The sequence below is a fragment of the Panthera tigris genome, chromosome E1, assembly GCF_018350195.1.
Source record: "Panthera tigris isolate Pti1 chromosome E1, P.tigris_Pti1_mat1.1, whole genome shotgun sequence".
Classification (NCBI taxonomy): Eukaryota; Metazoa; Chordata; class Mammalia; order Carnivora; family Felidae; genus Panthera; species Panthera tigris.
This window is the reverse complement of record NC_056673.1, coordinates 48,804,542-48,824,742: the sequence shown is the minus strand read 5'-3', so window position 1 is coordinate 48,824,742 and position 20,201 is coordinate 48,804,542. Positions and strand designations below refer to the sequence as shown.

The 20,201-nt window shown below is 49.6% G+C and overlaps 1 long non-coding RNA gene across 2 annotated transcripts; it reads left to right on the top strand.

Moving 5' to 3' along the window:
• The first annotated feature begins 2,478 nt into the window (after positions 1-2,478).
• Positions 2,479-18,551, top strand: LOC122233531. 2 transcript variants are annotated; one of them, XR_006211121.1, is made up of 4 exons: positions 2,479-2,683; positions 3,457-3,623; positions 16,174-16,231; positions 17,179-18,551. It is a non-coding gene; the product is annotated as an uncharacterized LOC122233531 (long non-coding RNA). The 2 variants fall into 2 exon arrangements; XR_006211122.1 differs by lacking the exon at positions 16,174-16,231.
• The last annotated feature ends 1,650 nt before the right edge of the window (positions 18,552-20,201 follow it).

Sequence of the window (20,201 nt, the reverse complement as noted above, 5' to 3'; positions counted from 1 at the left end):
TGAGCGTCCAGCGAGAGGAGAACACGCCAGGCGGCAGGGCGGCCCTCAGCACTGAATACTGTAGACGCCACAAAGTGGACCAAGAGAGAGGAGATGTATTCATTCCTATTATTCACCTTGAAAGTGACCTCCTCAGAGGGAGATAGGGAGTGACCAGTCACTCCCTGGTGCGTCCCTCTATTTTAATTCTCTGCACAGCACCTCTAGGATCTGATGTTTTCCAGTTCTGTTTGTGCATCTGTTGACCGCTGGTCTCCCCCAGCCCGGTGCCTCATGGCCGTCCCTGCCGCCGGGACATAAATTTAGCTGCCTTCGCGTTGGAGGTAATCAGAGAAGCATCCTTCCCTCCTTGGAGATAACGTTCACATAGATATCAGACACTATAGCCTCATATGGATCTGTAAGAAATAACTTCTAAAAACCATCCAGTAAGGAACCCTAGGATGTCAGCAAGAGTGGTTGCCTCTTGGAAGGAGCGCTAAGAAACCGAGGGACAGGGAGAAAAAGGTAAACGTCTCACTGCGTATTTTTTGTCCTATTGGACCATTTAATCAAGCCCATGTACGTCTTGTGTTAAAAGTTTGCTTTAGGGGCGCCCGGGTGGCTCAGTCAGTTAAGCGTCCAACTCTTGGTTTCGGCTCAGGTCGTGATCTCATGGGCTGTGAGTTTGAGCCCTGAGTCAGGCTCTGCACTGGCAGCCTGGAGCTTCCTTGGGATTCCTTCTCTCTCTCCCTCTCCTGCCCTTCCCCTGCTTGTGCACTGCCCCCCCCCCCAACCCAAATAAATAAATAAACTTAAAAAAATTAAATTTTTTTTCTCTCCCTGCACTTCCCTCTAAAATAAATAAATAAATAAATAAATGTTTATTTTATTTTTGTTTATTTTTATTAAAAAAAAATTTTTTTTTGACATTTATTTATTTTTGAGACAGAGAGAGACAGAGCATGAACGAGGGAGGGTCAGAGAGAGGGAGACACAGAATCTGAAACAGGCTCCAGGCTCTGAGCTGTCAGCACAGAGCCCGACGCGGGGCTCGAACTCACGGACCGCGAGATCGTGACCTGAGCCGAAGTCGGCCGCTTAACCGACTGAGCCACCCAGGCGCCCCTATAAATGCTTATTTTAATTAAAATCTCAACACCTCTCCCTCTGGCTCTCCCCATCTTAATTTCCCAGATTAGGCATTTCCGACTGCCTCATTTAAAACCCCTTGAGCCTGACTAATGACGTTTCAAGGTTCACCTCCAAATCTCTCCTGTACATTTGGAATTTAGACCCATTATGTGGCTGTTTTCTTGGCTTTCCTTTTAGCTTCCTTCACCTTCCTTTTCCCTGGGGAAGTCAGGAGACATTTCCAGAAGAACTTTGAGAAATGATCTACTAGTCCATACAGCACCAAAAGTGTTGGCCAGATTTCTTTTTCTGAGCATGCGTTTGCTGGAATGTGGGGCTGGGCACAGAAGGGCGAGCAAAGCTTTCTTCTCTTACCTGCTACTGTCCTCCTGGGTTGGACCTCTGTCCCCAGGCAACCCAGCACAAGCCTCCCCTGAGGGTGCCAGCACCCTCCCATCTGAACCGGGAAGAGTGTCCCTCTCACAGAAGGCACCAGGTAGAGGGGATTGTCCATCGACCATGCCAGTTGGCCAAGTTCCTCTCTCAGCTAAATCAGGAAGCTCATAAAAAGACTTTATCTCTGGGTCGCCCGTGCCTCCCCAGTTTCCACCCGCCTGGCGCCTGGGAAAGGACAACAAAGGGGTGTGGAGAACAATGACCTTCTGTGAGGCCGAGCCTGCACCAACAGAGTCATGGGAACCCTGGAGTCTCGGTCCCTCTCCTCCCTTGGCCTGGAGCCCAGGTGGCCAGGTGTCCTTCCTGGTAGACCAGGAGGCCCTGGTGGCCACGTGTGCTCCCCGGGTGGTGGCCTTGCCCATGTCCCTTCTTGAGTGTTACAGCTCTTCAAAAAGAGCCTGACAGGTGGCCTAGTTTTCTGCTGTGATTTCTTAGAATACTCCTGGTGTCACCAACTCTAGGATACACCATTTTGTTTCTTACCACCCTTCTCTAGACTGGGCCGAAGACCAATGTCACATCCTGCCCCTCACGTTTGCCATTCTTCCCAGAGCCCCCCACCGGGGTTGCACACTGACCGCAGAGGCCGCTTCCCTACGGTTAGGAGGTGGCTCTGTCCCCCCCACCCTGCCTGGGCCTCACAGCTGCCTGTAAAACACCAGGACATCCGGGCATCTGGTTCATAACAGCCTGTGCTCCCGGGCCCTTGGGGCAGGTACAGTGACCTGAAGGCACTCCCTGCCCCCTGCCCCCACCCCAACCTGCAGACTCAGCGCCGCTGAATACCTTCACATTCTTTGCTTTTAAATTTTACATTTTCCCATCTGCCGTCTCATGACGTTTGCCACTAACCCGAGAAGAACGTAGATGCGTATTTTTATTTCTCCTTTAGGGACAAATGAAGTGAGGTGCAGGCTTGTCCAAGGTCATTACCAGTCACTGGCTGACAGAGCACGTGGAACTCCTGACTCCTCTCTCCAGGGTTTCTCCATCCTGTTGCTTGTTCAGAAACACTTCCGGTGCTTGGGCCTATTGTACTTCCCACTTCCGGTCACGGACTGTGAGAGCCGAAAGGGGCTTCCGGTGTGGTCGTGTCCCACCCCCCACAAGGAAAGTAAGCCCAGGAGGGGGGCGGGGGGGAGGTCATACGGGGAGGGAGCAGCAAAGCTGTCTGGTCCCAGGCCCGCTGGTGCTGGGGATCCAAAACCCTTTCTCCCCATTTCTCTCCTTCCCTCCGCCCTGCCAGGGTGACCAGGCGATCCTTGGTGTCTGTGTGGCCTTTGCAGCCGCAGCCGTGTTCTGAGGAGGGATAGGGGGGTCCTCATGGACCGGAGGGGCGGGTCTGGGAAAGAGGGTGAGCTGGGACAGGAGGTAAAGGAGAAGGGCGAACATACCAGGCTCCGATGACTGACGTGGGACCTCGGGAACACCCCTGGTCATTTGTGCGGGTTGTGGGGCCGGCTCGGGAGACCTAATCCAATGAGAGAAGTCAAAAGGTGTTGGTGCTGCAGCACCACCACGATTAAGAGAAGCAGAACGCTGTCACCTGGGCCTGATGGCCACACGGTTCCGCGACAGCTCCTCCCGTCATCAGGAGTGACTGGTGGACCTTGTGGTACATCGTGCTTGATCTGTGTCCTCTCTGCTCAGTCTAGGCAGAGTGGCCAGAGCTTCGGGGTTAGAAGGGGCTTGAAAAAACCCCTATTCAGAAAGAAACCAGTATGTTGTGTCCTGGAGCTCTACCTGTGGCTCCTTCCTTTTCCGGCTTCTGATGTTAGGTCACACCAAGTAGCCACAAGGGCCGTATGCTCATCGGCCCTGGCGCAGGTAAGCTCTGCAGAGGCTGCAGCGAAGAATGAACTGCTCACTGATCTTCTCTGGTTCTAGAGCAAGATCTGGGAGGCACCCCACACCGGGGGCAGCGAGCCAGGAGCACCGCTCGGCCGGGACGGCTGGGCTGCGGGGCTGAGAGAACCGGGGGCAGAGCGAGCTGCCAGCCGCTGGTCGGCAGATTGTGGCAGTGTGGGCCTGGCATTTCCGGAGCCCCTTTGATGGTGAGTGTGAAGTTGACATCCCCCCAATTTCCAGTGGCTGTTCCCCAAAGCCACCCCAGTTAGCACAGTGCCGAGTTGACACAAATATTGTTTTGCCAAGAGGCTTCTTTCCTACCCTGCAGCCTTTCCTTCCACCAGAGTGATGCCCTCAAGTTCCTTCCATATGGACAATTGGGAAGGGGATAATAAGCAGTGAAGTCTTTTTCCCTGCAGAGGGGGGAAAGCCAACAACCGATGCGTTAAGCAGACAAAAAAAAAACCCCGAAGAATGGAATGGAATGCCTATCTACTAACAATGCCCATCTTTGGTCGGTGGGACCAAGTCTGATTTTTTTCTCATCTGGTCTTCATTTCCAAATGTACTATAATATATATATATATATATATATATATATATATATATATAGTCACTGTATGCTAAAAATAAATACGTACTAAAAATTTTAGAGCCACTACGCTCTCAGAAGCAGCGGGCTTCGTGCAGGGAGTCCCTGGAGGGGATCCTTCCCCGACAGAGGGCGGGTTCCTACACTGTCCCCAGGGCAAGCCACCCCCGCTCTGGGGCTCCTCCATGGCTTCCTTAAAGAGCTTCCCATTCGCTCCCGTCCCTGTAGAGTCAGGCTCTTATGGGAAAAGCCAAATCCCATTATCTCCCAACTCAGCTAAATGGTGAGAAAACAGACTGGTCCAGGCACCCTGCTCTCGTTTGAAGCCTGAGCAAGCGCGTCAGCATGTCTCTGGCTCCCGGTCTCCCCCTCCCCTTGCTGCTCGCCGGGTGTAAAATACCCGCAGCCTAAAAATAAATCTCTCTTGAGACGGCTCAGGTGCAGCTCGGGGCTTTCACCTCCAGTGCCTTGCTCCAGCTCTGATCTGGGTGTCTTTAACGCATTAAAAAGCTTCAGCTACTTTAAACACAGAGCCACCGTATGACCCAGCAATTCCACTCCTAGGGATAGACCTAAGAGAATTGAAAACATACGTTCGCATAAAACCTCGTACATAAATGTTTACAGCATCTTTATTCATAAGAGCCAAAAGGTGGAAACAACCTCAGCATCCACCGACTGGTGAGTGAATGGACAAGGCCTGACTCATCGACCACGGTGGAATATTATTCGGCAATAAAAAGGAGCAGAGCGCTAGCAGGAGCCACTGGCCTGCGTGAACTTGGAAACCGTGATGCTAAGTGAAAAGACCGTATCCTATGCGAGTCCATTCACACGAAATGTTGAGAACAGGGAAATCTGTGGAGACGGAAAATAGATTCGTGGTTGCCAGGGGCTGAGCGCCGGAGCGGGGCTCAGGGGGCCGATAGCTCAAGGGCACGAGGTTGCTTTTGGGGGTGATGAAAATGCTCTCAGGTTGTGGTGACGGTCATGCAACTCGGTGGGGCACACAGAAAATACCGAATCGCACCCTTTACACGAGCGCATTGTATGGTGTGGGAACTTTGTCTCAGTAAAGCGGCTCTTGAAAGGCTTTGGCTGGGTTACCATCCGTCAGTCACACGCACGCACGCACCCGCTCATGTTCACACTCACGTGCAGATCGTGTAGCAGCTCCGAGCTGGGGGCAAGGCAGGAATTTCAAGGGTGAACAAGGCGCGAGGCAGCCAGGCCCGCAGCCCACACGGAGGGCAAACATCCGGCTCGGGAGGCCAGGAGGCCAGAGAGGTGTGCCAGGAAGGGGGGAGTGGCGCCCGAGCGCTCCGTCCACCTCTAGTAATGACCTCTAAGTCAGGTGCAGGGGGAATGGGGTGGGGGAGGAGCACACACTCAAAGGAAACCAGACTTTGCCATACGGAGCTGGATTCTCTCTTCTTTTAAGAAAACCACTCTGTTCCCTCAAGCTGCCTGGCCCTGCTCTTGCCCACCTTCCCTCGACCGGCTCCACCCCTTGGCGGCCGGCTCTGAGGGCACGCGCCATGCCCTGGTTCTCTTGGGTGCCTTTCTGCCCGGATTGCTGGCCACAGAAAGGGGGTGAAACCCTCTGACCACCTGAAGAGAGTTCTGTCAGCGAGGGTTTGCTTCATGGATTTTGAGCCCCGTGCTTTGAGACACTTGAATCTTTGAACGAACCTGTAAACCAGGGACGGGAAGTCCTTAGCAGCAGCCAGAGGCTGGTCTTGAGACTCCCAATTTTCCATCAGAGAAAAAGCGGGGCAAGGAGGGCTGAATGTGTCACTCCCGCACACGAAGCCACCTTTGCATGAAGGTAGCTGCAACGGGGCAGAAAAGGCCAAGGGTTAGAATGAAGGCGAAACCGCTCGCCATGTTCATTTTTTTTTTTTTTAATTTGTTGAATGTTTATTTAAATTTGAGGAGAGAGACAGAGCAGGGGTGGGGGAGGGGCAGAGAAAGAGAGGGAGACACAGAATCCGAAGCAGGCTCCAGGCTCCGGGCTGTCAGCACAGAGCCTGATGCGGGGCTCGAACTCACGAGCCATGAGATCATGACCTGAGCTGAAGTCGGATGCTTAACCGACTGAGCCATCCAGGCGCCCCTGCTTACCATATTCTTTATTGATATTAACTCATTTGAGCCTCCTGATATCCCACGAGCCTCAGTTTGTTCATCTGTATAATAGAAGCTGGACCCCAACTTAAAAGCTCTCTGAACAAGTGTAAGTTTCCAGAAACTTACTACATCATAAATATTGGTTCCTATCATCCCTCCATTCTTTCGTATGATATTTTAGACACTGTGAGCACCCTCTTATTTGACCCTGGCTGAAAAGTATTGTTATTCCCGTTTTATTTTTTTTGTTTGTTTGTTTATTTTTTTTTTAACTGGAGATTTAATCTCTGCAGTCTTTTTTTTTTTTTTTTTTTTTTTACGTTTATTTATTTTTGAGACAGAGAGAGACAGAGCATGAATGGGGGAGGGTCAGAGAGAGAGAGGGAGACACAGAATTCGAAACAGGCTCCAGGCTCTGAGAGATCGGGACAGACCCCGATGCGGGGCTCGAACTCACGGACTGCGAGATCATGACCTGAGCTGAAGTCAGACGCTGAACCGACTGAGCCACCCAGGCGCCCCAGTTATTCCCCTTTTAAAGGGATACTGAAAGGCACCTGGGTGACTCAGTCGATTAAGCGTCCAACTCAGGTCATGATCTCACAGTTTTTGAGTTTGAGCCCCGTGTCGGGCTCTGTGCTGACAGCTCAGAGCCTGGAGCCTGCTTCGGATTCTGTGTCTTTCTCTCTGTCTGCCCCTCTCCCACTCATGCTCTGTCTCTTTCTCTCTCTCGAAAATAAATACACATTAAAAAAAAATAAAGGGATACTGAAGAAACTGAGGTCAGGTCACCTGCCCACAACTGTTTGGTAAATCGAAGAATCATGGGACGAGAACCTCTTCACCTGCATCTCTCCCAGGACCAGGGGTCTCAACGTCTAGTTACATCGGAACAATGTGGGCACTTGTCAAAATCAAAGAGGTGTAGGATCTGGGGTACCAGACCCATGGAATCAAATTTTCCAGGGTGGGGCCCAGCCATATGCACTTGTAAGTTTCCTCCGGGTGATTCCGGTCCACACCAGAGTCTTTGAGTCTCTCTACTAAATCAAGCAGATCTTGGAAAGAGAAAACCTAGAAGAAAAGAAAAACGTAGCCAGAAAAAAATCTAGAGAATAAAGGAACTTTAAAAATGGGATCTGCCTGTATCTTACAATGATAGCTAACTTCATGGAGTGTTTACTTGGTGCGGGGAGATTGCTGTACATGTACACGATCATACTCTACATGAATGTATTTGAACCCTTGAGCCACCCTCTGAGGTAGCTACTTTTACTATCCCCATTTGACAGAGGAGAGAGTTTAAATTATTGACCCAAAGTCACCCAGCTAAGAAAGAGAGCCAGGAGAGGATCTTCACTGCCTTATAGACCTGTAGAGAGGCAGGTGTTTTCCTGTAGAGAGGAAGATAGGCCGGGAGAGTGAGAGCAGAGGTGCCACAGAAAGCTAATATGGAACAAGGCTAGGTTGAGGTCCCCAATCTACGTCCTCCCAGGGCGTGCTGGCATCATCCCGGAAACCTGACTGGGGGCTTGGCAAGTTTAGGCTGAGCTTTGGACACCTGTCGGAAATGGTGTGTGGGTGGCGAAGCGGCCATCCCTGCCACCTTGAGAGGGCACCTCCCACTGGGCGTAATGGGTTGAAAGGCCACCCCCCTACCCCCAAAAGACATGTCCATGTCTCAATCCCTGGAACCTGTGAGTGTGACCTTATTTGGAAAAAGGGTCTTTGTAGATGCAGTTAAGTTAAGGATCTTGATCTGGATTATCCAGGCGGGCCCTAAATCCAGCCACAAGTGTCCTCGTAGGAAGAGGAGACCCAGACACGAGGGCAGGTCACGTAAAGACGTAGGCAGAGTTGGGAGCAAGCAGCCACAAGTCAAGAGACGCTGATAGTTACCAGAAGCTGGAAGGCACAAGATAAGGAATCTCCCCCTAGAGCTTTGGAAGGGAGCTGGGCCCTGCCAACACCTTGATTTTGGATTTTCAGCCTCCAGAACTATGAGAGAATGAATTTCTCTGGGTTTAAGCCTCTTGGTTTGTGGTAACTTGCTATGGCCACACTAGGAAATTATACGTTAGGGAAAGGACAATCAATTTAATGGACATTGCCCTCATGTCTCCTCAGCATTCCTTTTTCTTTGATCCCGGTTCCAAATCGTCCCTTCCTTGAGAGACGTGCTCACCAACCTCCTGCCGCGTGCTTCTGGTGGCCCATCCTGGCCCCAGACAGAGGGAGGGGCCTGTCATCTAGGACTGGCCAATCAGAGAGCCCCAACTCCTGGGTGGCAGTGATTGGTCCGGGGGTGACTCATGACTCAAGCCTGCCCAATCAGAGCCCTTCCCTGATTTTTGTATTACTAAGCAGGCAAAGGTCATACCTCCTTTTCTGTTGGGGTTGTGAAATTGGTGCGCGAACAAGCCAAGCCACCGGGGGTACCTGTACCTGCCGTGTGGAGAAAGCCCAGGCACGGTAGGTAGGTAGGAATGAGGCTAAAATGTAAAAGGAAATAGAAGCAAGAAGCCAAGTTCAAGAGTGAGAGAACACCGGTAGTGTGCAAATTTCTGGATGCTGTCGAACCTAGAGCCAGTTCCACCATTCCTATGGTTTGTGACACGAAACTTAATGATTCTGCCCAGGCTGGCTGGAGCTGGGTTCTGGCCTTGCTACCGACAGAGCTCACACTAATACAACAAGTTGAGAGCGACTGCCATTTCCCCCAGGCAGAGCAGAGGCATCTGGGAACAAACTTGACTGCACTGCCTACATCTCGTCCTTTTTGAGGGAGGTTTGAGGAAAAGATCAAGGGCTGGCAGTGTTACGTGTTGAAGAAAAGAGAAAGAAACATGCTTGAGAAAATAGGTCTCCTCGATTTCCATGGCATCGGTCAGAATGTCCAAGAGACTCAGTGGAAACCATTTCCCAAGCAGAAGAATGTTCGTTCCTGTTTGGCAGATCCCGGAGAAGAAAAGAAAAACAAAAGATGCAGACAGGGAGCCAAGCTGGGGTGGGCACGGAGGCCCCGACCCCCTTTCATAGCCACACGAAGCCACCTATCCATCCAAACACTGGCCCCGGGGATCACAATGACATCTGAAACTTCTTTCAGGCATTTCCTTCCCTTTCAGGTCTCTTTGGGTTCCTCAGCCCAGATGTTGCTAATTTTCCATCTTTTCAAAGCTCTCCGTCGCATTTAAAGTCAGAATGCTTCCTATTCATCGCTTCTGAATTTGAGGGGGAGGAAATCACAGAGGTCAGCAGGCCTTTTAATATAGAAAGTAAATGAGCAAAGCTGTGCGCGAACGTGTGAGTGCGTGCGGGCACACACATAGCTTGTTATTTCCTGCCTTAATCCACTTTTCAGCTCCACTGTGCAAGATCACAGGACAGACTCGGGCAGTACCTCTAAGAAAGGTTCCTCACATCTCCTCCAGGAAAGAAGCTTCTTCCCAAAAGTTGCCTTTTGAAGTTCACTGGGTCTGCGCTGCAGCCCTCAACCAAGCTAATTACTGGTCAGCGAGTGGCCACTTTGAACTGGTCACACACCAGAGGCCCTCTGAGGATCTTGTTTGCTGGGTGACTGTTTTCACATGATGCCTCTTCTGTTTACATGTGGCAAACGGCTCCTTCTCTCTCACTTGAGGCAGAGTAGAAAGGAGGCCGTTCCAATGAAAGCGGCCTCACGAAGAAGTGGAGGAAAGCTGGGGCCTACGCTCTTCTGACAAACTTGAACTTCTGACAAACTTGAGAGGGCTCGTGGAGAAACTAAATTTGGTTGCTGCTATCCATTTAAAGGAAACACTGATTTAGAGAAGGGAGAGCACGAGGAATGAGGGTGAGCCATTGATTTCCTTTCAGCTTAACCACTGAATTTCCAGTGTATTCTTGGTCACCTGCAGAGTTCCCAGTAGAGTCTACATACGGACCCCGCTCCAAACAGGTAGCTTCGAGCGGGTGCTAGAACACAAAGGTAGGAGGGGTCCTCCATTTTCCTTTTTTTTTTTTAAGTAATAGAGAAAAAGAGGAAACAATAAAGACCAAAACAGGTGATGGGCTCATCCCCGAGGTAACAAATTCCCCATACACGTGACTTGAATTTCTGAACCAAAAATGGAGGTAAGTGGTCTTATGACAAGGAGTATAGATGGACACAATGGGGGAGAATGGCTTCAATTTGTCCCAGAAATTATAGGGTGGTGGTTCTCAGTGGAGGGAAATTTTTAAAATTTTTTTAATGTTTATTTATTTTTGAGAGAGAGAGAGAGAGAACGCGTGCATGAGAGGGTAAGGGGCAGAGAGAGTGAGGAACAGAGGATCGGAAGCGGGCTCTGCAATGACAGCACAGAGCCCTGTGTGGGCCTCAAATTCACGAATCATGAGATCATGACCTGAGCCGAAGTCGGACCCTCAACCGATTGAGCCACCCTGGCGCCCTGGCAATTTTGAATTTTATCTATTGGCTAAAGGCCAGGTATACTGCTAAATATCCTACGATACACAGACCAGGCCCCCCCCCCCCCACAAAGAATTATTCAGTAGGGGCATCAGCAGTATCCCTGTTGAGAAACCTTGGCAATGACCAGTCGCCCGGCCCTACCTGACTGCCATGGCGTAGGGATTTGCAGTCGTCCCAAGAGCCCAGAAGAGGAGAACCAAAGGCGTGCGTGCACTAGAAGTCCCACAGCAAGTTAGCTGTGAGAAGCTGGGCTGCACGGCCATGAGGCATCAGGGCTCGAGTGGGCACTAGAAGGAGCCAGAACTGAAATTTTGGAAGAGCAGATCTCAGGAGATAATGAAGGAGGCCGGTCCAACAAGACAAAGTGTGGCGGGCGTGCAGAAGGAGGCAGAGATCGGGGGGCCTCGAGAGCCACAGAAAGAAGGTGTCTCGGTCCTGGGCAGCTTCCTGCTCCCCAAGGGGCCCCGCTGTGCTGGGTTTTCATGAGAAGCCCGGGTCAGCGCGCCAAAGCCCTGCTCTGAGCCGGCGTGAATGGATTCCTGTTTCTCAATACCAGAAGAACTTTGACTCATGCCTGCCAGTTGTATTTCTTGAATACGTAATTCCCCGTCAAGGTTGTGGAAGGAAGCTGTGCTCTCAAACGTGGAGCCGCCCCAAAGATGACAGGTCTGGAGCAAGCTTTGCAGAAGAGCCCAACTTTCCACCAGCCCTGGCCTAACACAGCCCGTGACGCAGGGGCCATTCACGTATCTTAAAGGCTCAGAAAGACCCACTGCGCGTGCGCACGTCACCCAGGGATGCTGCCACGAGGGTGCTGAGCTGCTTTGGTGTCACGGGCCCTTCTCAGAATACGGCCTTCAAGTGATTTAAATGCTTCTAAACGAAGAAGGCAAAAATACAAAGGATTACAACAACAAGCAATCGCAATGGAACACGGTTCTCAGAATATTTTACCATTGAGACATAGCGCTCTGTGTCCTTGTTAATTAGCACATCAAGAAACTCCAGGGGCGCCTGGGTGGCTCAGGCGGTTAAGCGTCTGACTTGGCCTCAGGTCATGACCTCGCGGTTCGTGAGTTCGAGCCCCACATGGGGCTCTGTGCTGACAGCTCCGAGCCTGGAGCCTGCTTCGGATGCTGTGTCTCCCTCTCTGTCTCTGCCCCTCCCCTGCTCGTGCTCTCTCTCTCTCTCTCTTAAATATAAACGTTAAAAAAAAAAAAACAAAAACAAAACTCCCGTGCCTGGTTGATTACTTACCTGCCATGCTCATTGGACCCTTTGCGTTTTACGCCTTCTTGGTGGTCCACGGGCCACAGATTGAGAATCTCTGACCACAAGGTCCCAAACAGAAGCCAAACGGGTTTTCGGAGCAGGAAAACAGCTCGTGAAGAGGAAGCAGAAATATTTTCTTATTCTAAGGCTAAGCCATGAACAATGATATATCCCCAAGGCAAATTAGCTCATCAGTTTAGTTCTTCTCACCCTGTGGCACTCGGAAAAAAAGGTAAGACGAGGTAAGCTTTGAGGGAGAACTCGAAGTCTAGAGGAAACTGAAGCAGGAAAACAAGCCTTGGCCCATTGGAGGGCAACAGCATTGCCAGACGGAGGAGGGAGCTGTCCTTGGGAGCAGGGATGCATCAGAAATGCTGCGGGACCAATGCCGGGAGAGGTGTCCACTTGAGGGAAAGGCCTGAAATGGTCACCAGGGATCAAGCTGAGGACTCGAGAAGAGAAGAAATGGGGGTCAAGGTGGATGGAATTCAATTCATGGAACAAAACTTGTGGGGGGGGGGCAGAAGTCCATAGGCAAATAACTCTGTTACTGAAATCCAAGTCCTGTTCTTTCGGTAGCTGAAGGTGGCTGAGAAAGGTTGTATGTGTTTGGAGAAGAAACAAAATTGTCTGAACACGCCGCAGCAGACAAAGCAACAGATGAGGAATTAGAAAGCCTGAGCTCTAGTTTCTAATTTGCCTCCCTAATCAGAGAGGGCCACCCAAGCCAAGTTATTCTATTCTTCGGGGTCTCAGTGCTCCGATCTACAAAATGAGAGTGTTGAGCAAAATCTCATCGGCAAACGTTTCACAGTATCGAGACCAGCCAGAGATACTCACGTCATCGCGGTGATGCTCAATTTTGGCTGCCCACTGAAATCTCCTGCGTCCTATCCCCAGCGTTCTGATTTAATTGGTCTGATATGGTCCGAGCATTCAGATTTTGTAAAAAGCTCCCCAAATGATTCTAACAGCCAGCCAGGGTGGAGAACCACTGTTCTAGCATAGTTTCTCAGATGGAGAGGTGGGGTAGAGGACCAAGATCAGACACCTGGATAGGGAAAGGACGATCAAGTTCAGTAGGACCCAGGAACTGGGCACATCAAGGCATGAGAGGGCTCAGGGAAGGCAGTGGACATGGGGTAAGGTGGGGGGGCAGAGAATGAGGTAGTCTGGCCTGGAGTGTGAGGACAATTGTGTCTTACTAGCGGGGTAAACCTGGGCCAGTCACTTCCCCTTTCTGAACCTCGGTTTTCTCATCTGTAAAATGGGTGTATGCATAAAGGAAAGCAAACCCAAACCAACATGTATTGAACAATACTCTTTATGTGTCAGGCCCTATACCAGATTCTATACATTTCGTATCCAATTTCCTTCTCACATCTTACTTGAGAGATGAGGAAACCTGTTTGAAAAGCTACCTGACCCCCTCTTCCATACCTCACTGATTTACTGCAGGGCCACAGTGAACTCATGTGTCTGAAACAAGGTTGCCTGCTTTAGCAAAAAAACACAGGATGCCCAATGAACTTTGCATTTCAGAAAAACAACAGACGCTTTTGTTAGTGTAAGCATGTCCCAAATATCGTTTTGACCGACACTCTGAATTTGAAACGATTTTATCAACCGTGAAGCCTGATACACAGGTAGTGTTGTCTTGGGTCGTTTGGTTCGCTATTGATAATAGGTTTTTCTGGATTAGGGATATTAACCCTCTGACATGTGTCCTAAATATTTTTCCTATTTGTGCTTTATTTTTTACTTTGTTTATGGGGTTTGTTGTGCAGAAGTTTTTAATTTTTATGTTGTCACATGTTCCAATCTTTTTCTTTATTGTTTATAGCATTTTTGCCATGCCTAGAAGTTTCCGTCCAAAAATTATACACATTTTCACCCTTGCTTTCTCCTAGTACTTTTATGGTTTTAGTTTTTACATTTAAAGCATCTGGAATTTGTTTGGCAGAATGATGGCATTTTTTTTTTTCCAAATGGCTAGCCAGTTGTCCCCATAGCATTCAATAAATTATCTTTTCCCCATTTTCTTGAAAATGCCCTTTATCATATACTGAATTCTGAGATTTACATGTGTATATTTCTGGGACCTCCAATTTGTTCTTTTCATTGTACGACAGCATTTAAATCACTATAATTTCAGAACATGATTTATTACTTGAAAGACTATTTACCTTCTTGTTTTCCCTTTTACAGAATTTCCTGGTTATTTTTACCTTTCTGTTTTCCTGATGAATTTTAGAATTATTCTACCCAAAACTCTAGTTGAGCTTTTAATTAGGGTTGGGTTAAGTTTTTAAAATAATTTAGGGAGCAAAGTTCGCTTATCACTATTGTATCTGTTTATCCAAGACCAAAGGATGCCTCTCCATTTGTCATTCTCTAAATTTATGATTATCAGTAAAGCTAAGTACTTTCTTCATGTAAGTGCTGAACAGTTCTTATTAAATTTGTTCCTGGCGTTTAAAAAAATGTTTTTATTCATTTATTTTTAACGTTTATTTTTGAGAGGGGAGAGAGAGAGAGCATGAGCAGGGGAGGGGCAGAGAGAGAGGGAGACACAGAATTCAAAGCGGGCTCCAGGCTCTGAGCTGTTAGCACAGAGCCCGATATGGGGCTCAAACTCAGGAGCTGTGAGATCATGACCTGAGCGAAAGTTGGCTGCTTAACTGACTCAGCCACCCAAGCGCACCCCACCCCCAAATGTTTTTAAATGTTTATTTATTTTTGAGTAAAAGAGACAGAGTGTGCACAGGGGAAGGGCAGAGAGAGAGAGAGAGAGAGAGAGAGAGACAGAATCTGAAGCAGGCTCCAGGCTCTGAGCTGTCAGCACAGAGCCTGACGTGGGGCTCTAACTGAAGAACCAACCATGAGATCATGACCTGAGCTGAAGTTGGACGCTTAACCTACTGAGCCACCCAGGCGCCCCCTCTCCCCCAACCCCATTCCATTCATTTTCACTGTATTTTCTATTTGGTTATTGTTTGGACATGTATGAGGTATTTTATTAAAAGGGGCCCCTGGCTGGCTCAGTTCCTAAAGCATGGGACTCATGATCTCAGGGTTGTGAGTTCAAGCCCCATGTTGGGTGTGAAGATCACTTAAAAAGTAAAATCTTAAAAAAAAGAAAAGAAAAGAAAAGAAAGAAAAAGAAAAAAAAAGGAAGAAGGCAGGAGTAGAAGAGACAAAGACAAATTGGTCAGTGTCATAGTTTTCCCTGAGTCTCTTCCAGAGAAGGTTCAGTTCATCGTGGTGATGTCCCTAAAGGAAAACTCATAGGTTCAGCGACTAGAGTTCCCAGACTGCGAGGACAGAAGACCCAGATGCAATTCTCCCCCACCCTTCTAATCAACCGTTTGTCAGGTAATGTGAGACGGGGAGCAAAAGGACCTCATCCCTCTCTTCGGGAACATCCTTCATCTTGGCCCGGGAGAACCCAGGCATCCCATTGGCTCTCGGGGCAAGCCCCGCCCCTTCCGGCAAGGCCTTCTCTTCCGGTGAAGGGCCTCCACTGCCTGCCCGGCAAGACGCTCCTTGCCTTCTCCTCCCTGGGAGTCCCTCACGAGACTCTGCTCCTCTGAAGGGAGTCTGGCGTCTCCCTGACGCACGCGTTTGCTTCAAGATTTACATTTTCGATTTCCTTGCCCGTTTTTCGACCGCATACATGAAAGAGAATCGCAAATGCCCAGAAAACTCAAAGGCCTCCTTAGACACCTGCAGCTCCACCGAGCGAACGGGCTCCAATGCGCGCCCAGAAGAGGATGAAGACACGAGGTGGGATAACCTGCAACTTTTCTGGCCGAAGTATTCCGGACTTTATTTCCTCTCCGTGCTGGAGTAGCGTCCAGCTCACAGGGCCATCAGGAAGGCTGTCAGGCACAGCCTCCTGCCTTCCTCGCGCTGAGCGGCGCGGGGAGCCCACTCGGGTCTCACCCACGCGGAGAGAAGGTTGGGGAAGGAGGGGCAGGGGCAGGAGCCGGTGCCCAGAGTCTGGCCGGTGTCGGGCACTAGATGGTCCATGCCCCACCCACCACCCACCCCTCCCACCCCCACCCCCACCCCCCACCCCCACCCCCGGGCCCGGGCCCTCTTGTCTGACCCTTCCTCTGTTCCACCGGCCTTCGCCGCCTGTTCCCTTTCGCTAGAACCTATGGGGTGTCCCACCCGACCCCTTCTCTGCATTCGGACTAGCTGCCAGCTTTCGAAAAATAACGCACATTTAAGTGTTAATTTCCAAAGAAAAGCAAACCCTGTGCTGTCATTTCCTTTTTTTTCTTTTTTCTTTTTTCCCCAGATTTGAGAACGCATGTGCAAGGAATCTCCAGGGCCAGCCCTAAAATAAGATGTGGAAGGTGAGGGCACTTAATGATCACAAGTAGGCCAGGGCTTCAGGGCCCACTAGAAGGCAACTTGCGGGGGGGATAGGTGAAGTCCGGGGCTTCCGGGCTGGATGATGTTTGTCTGTGGACCACTGGGGACTAAAAGGCATAGGCTCATGTCAGCTGACTGCACACTGCTCTACGGTTTCTTCTTTAGCCACTGATTTTTTTTTTTTTTAACGTTTATTTATTTTTGAGACAGAGACAGAGCATGAACGGGGGAGGGTCAGAGAGAGGGAGACACGGAATCCGAAACAGGCTCCAGGCTCTGAGCAGTCAGCACAGAGCCCGACGCGGGGCTCGAACTCACGGACCGCGGGATCGTGACCTGAGCCGAAGTCGGCCGCTTAACCGACTGAGCCACCCAGGCGCCCCAAGCCCCTCATTTTCAAACCACCCCAACCCAGAATAATAGGAGAGTGGCACTGTGAGCTTTCAAGTTCACATCGCTTTGCCTAACAAGACCCACAGCTGTTCCCACCGCCACTCCTACCCCTTGTAGCTGGAGGTGGAAAACCCCATCCCTTAGAACAGTTTCCTCCCGGGGCACCTGGGTGGCTCGGTCGGTTAGGTGTTCACCTTCGGTCAGGTCATGATCCCATAGTTCACGAGTTTGAGGCCCCAGGGTCAGGTTCTCTGCTGACAGTTCAGAGCCTGGAGCCTGCCTTGGATTCTGTCTCTCTCCCTCTCCCCTACTCACGATCTTTCTCTCTTTTTCTCTCCAAAATAAATAAACGTTTAAAAAAAATAACAACTTTCTCCTCTCAGATGCCCCACCTTCTTTTATTCAGAGAAGTCTGAACTACAGTAAATCAAATTTTTTCCGTGTCTTCCAACTTTCGAGTACGAGAGAGTGGGCCACGTTATGATTCCCCCAGAGCTTAAATGACACACTTCTATTTTTTGCTTTTTATTTCAAGGGAGGACCCTATTTGGCCATCTTCATCCTCTGGGCAAGGACAGAAGAAAAGATCCTCCTCTCCAATTCTTTTCCCTGTTGGATACAGTCTTCCTGAACGTGCCGCAGGATGTATATGACAGAAATATCTTCCCAAGAATGGAATTCAAGCTCTGACTCCCATACTCTTAGAGGCTACTGGCTTGGCTGTAATCCTCCTTGAACAGGGCTTCAGGAGACAGTTAGCAAGGGCCTGGGTCTGTCTGATTGTGTGAGAGTTGGGGTGCGTGGTTTGCGCTATAACAAGATCTCACCAGTACAGTAAGTTTGGAAACAGGAAGGTTAAAGAGAAGGGAATTCTGGACAAGGACTCCGCTCTCCTCCCTAAGACAATTCACAGTGATCTTTCATTTTGGCCCACTTACACACCGTTCATGGATCCCAATTTAGCTCAAACTTCTTACCCTTCAACCCAGCCTCTAAAAATAAGAACATCTGGGAATACCAAGGCAGGGTGGTAGGGAGAACAATTTCATGGGCTCTCTCCCTCTCCCGACCTCGTAACTTTTATTGCTTTACAGTTCATTGTCTCACTCTTTCCCCCACCGCCCACCACCATCCTTTTGTTCACACAGGAACTGTTGGAAACTCCACCGGGGGCGGGGGGGGGGGGTGATTCACGATCTTTTGGAACGACTGCTGAGCAATGAGAGTCTCAATGAAATACCCGGCTGGGAATATCAGCTCCCCCTTTAATATTCTCTTCTTCTGGTTCAATATGGAGTAATTTCAAGGCTCACCACAGCTAGGGCTTGAAGTCTTTCTTTGATTGCTGCTGCCTGTCTATTGTGCATTCCCTGGAACAATCTGGAGATGAGAGCCAGGTAGCAACAATGCAGCATGTCTCTGGGACCAAATGATAATTGGAAAATCCCAGTAAGTCCATTCCCTCTGGCCCTTAGTTCACATATGGCCAGCACATTAGAGACCTTGTCCAAAAGACCAGTTTGGGACATAGAGTGGGGGTGATTTCTGTCATTAACTCAGACTATCTTCCCTCAAATAATCGAGCAATCAGGGCTCGGTGTGCCTTGGCTCCATTGCAGGTTTGGCCATGTCACTGGTTTTAACCCAACCTGATGTCCCTTCTAGAATGGTCCATACTCAAGGAGATAAAGTAGCTGTCTTTATGAGTGATTGCTTCCAGACTCAACGAAGAGAAACTCGTGTGTTTGAAATGCCCGCCATCCTTCTCCATTTCACCATAAAGTAGCCAATTTAATTTTGCACAATACTGTTTGATAACAACCATGTGTGTGTCTTCTGTATTTATATGCTCAGGAAAGGACCTACTTGGTCAGTGTGAGATAATTTCACAAGAAAAATGGAACCAGATGTGACTCCTTTTTATTTGGCTCTTCAAACCCGAGCAACCTAATTCCCAGGGTCAGTCGTTACTCGGGTTTTCAGTTACCTTGCAGAAGGGGATCCTTTTTCCCTACGGTGTTTTCTTTTCCAAGGCACCTGACACGCAGGAGTGGGCAAAAGATTTCAGAGAGCTGGTCCTCAGCCTAGAACTTTGCAACATTTGCAGGTTAGTGATTCAGTGGGAGAGAAGTTTCCTCTTTTGGAATAGAACATGTCTGTCCGGTAGTAGGCTTATCCATTTCAATTAAACTATTCTTCTAACGACTCAGTATATACAAGCAGTGTGGGCCTGAAATCCAAGGTCACATAGTGCTAGGATGACTCATTCAAAACTCCAAAGCACAGGAGTTGGGCAGAACTGACATCAGAGAAGGGCAGACTTTTCTCTTTTTTCATCTTCTTTCCTTTTCCTTTTATTCCCATCTCGGTACTGGTCAGCCTATCACGTACACTGGTACAATTTGTACACGAGGCAAAGGTGCTCAGCCAGAGGAGTGCATGGGGGCTGAAATCCAGCCCATGCTATGCTTGCTAAGCTATGTATCCCAGCATGGGGCATAGCTACCTGGAAGAAGAGACGCCTCTCTCCCCCATCCCCCAAGAGGGCTTATTGGTCACCAAGTTGGCACCCTTGGGGCTGCGTCTGTCCGGAAGGAGTGCATTTTTCTAAGAGACTGTATGCGCTATGGTGCCCTTGTGTGCTAGCGATAGCCTGAAAGATGAATACGCAAACACCAGAATGTGTCATCTACTCCTACCTGCCTCACACGAGTGCTTTTCAATAGGCCACATTCCTGCATCCTGCCCCGTCCGTGGGAAACAGTGTAAGTCACCAGGAGAGGCTTTAGACCCGAGACGGTAGACATGTGACACGTGAGCCACTGCTACTCCTATGGCAGACATCACTAATCAATTCCAGAATTCTTTCACTCTGAGCCCAAACTGGTCTCACAACCCTCCACTCAGCGGAGCCTCCTTCTCAGTCTCTACCAACTGAACAGAGTTGACAGGCAAGAGTAAACCTATCTGCCGTCCGTCTCAGCTAGCAATCACTACAATAATGCTGCATAACAAACCACCCCCCCCCCCAAAGCCAGCAGCTTAAAGCTAGAATCATTTATTCTTGCTCGTTCACCTTGGAGGCACCTAGGATTTGGCAGGTCTATGGAATATCGGGCAGGCTGGGCGTGCTCTGCTTCAACCTGCAGTCTAGCTTGGTTCTTGCTATGGTTTGGGCTCAGGGCTGCTCAGTGTGTTTCTTTTCTGGGGACCCTGCTAAAGCGTCAGCAGTGCAGCCAGAGAATACTCTTCTCATGTTGAGATTAGGGGCGTACAAGGGAAAGACCAGCCCCACGAGCAAGTCTTCAGTCTCTGCTTATGTCAGATCCACTAACATTTCACTGGTGAAAACGAGCGACGCGACTGAGCCCAAAATTAAGGAGCAGGGATTATGCCCCTCCTACTATAGGACCAAGGCAAGGGTGAAGGGTTATGACCAAGCGTTTGGGGGCCACCACACCATCTCTGTCCTAGGCGAGGGGGCAGGCGTCGTGCCGAACCACCTTTAATGTGATGTCCCTACTTGGCTGGTGCTCCCTTCATATCATTGTTAAACTC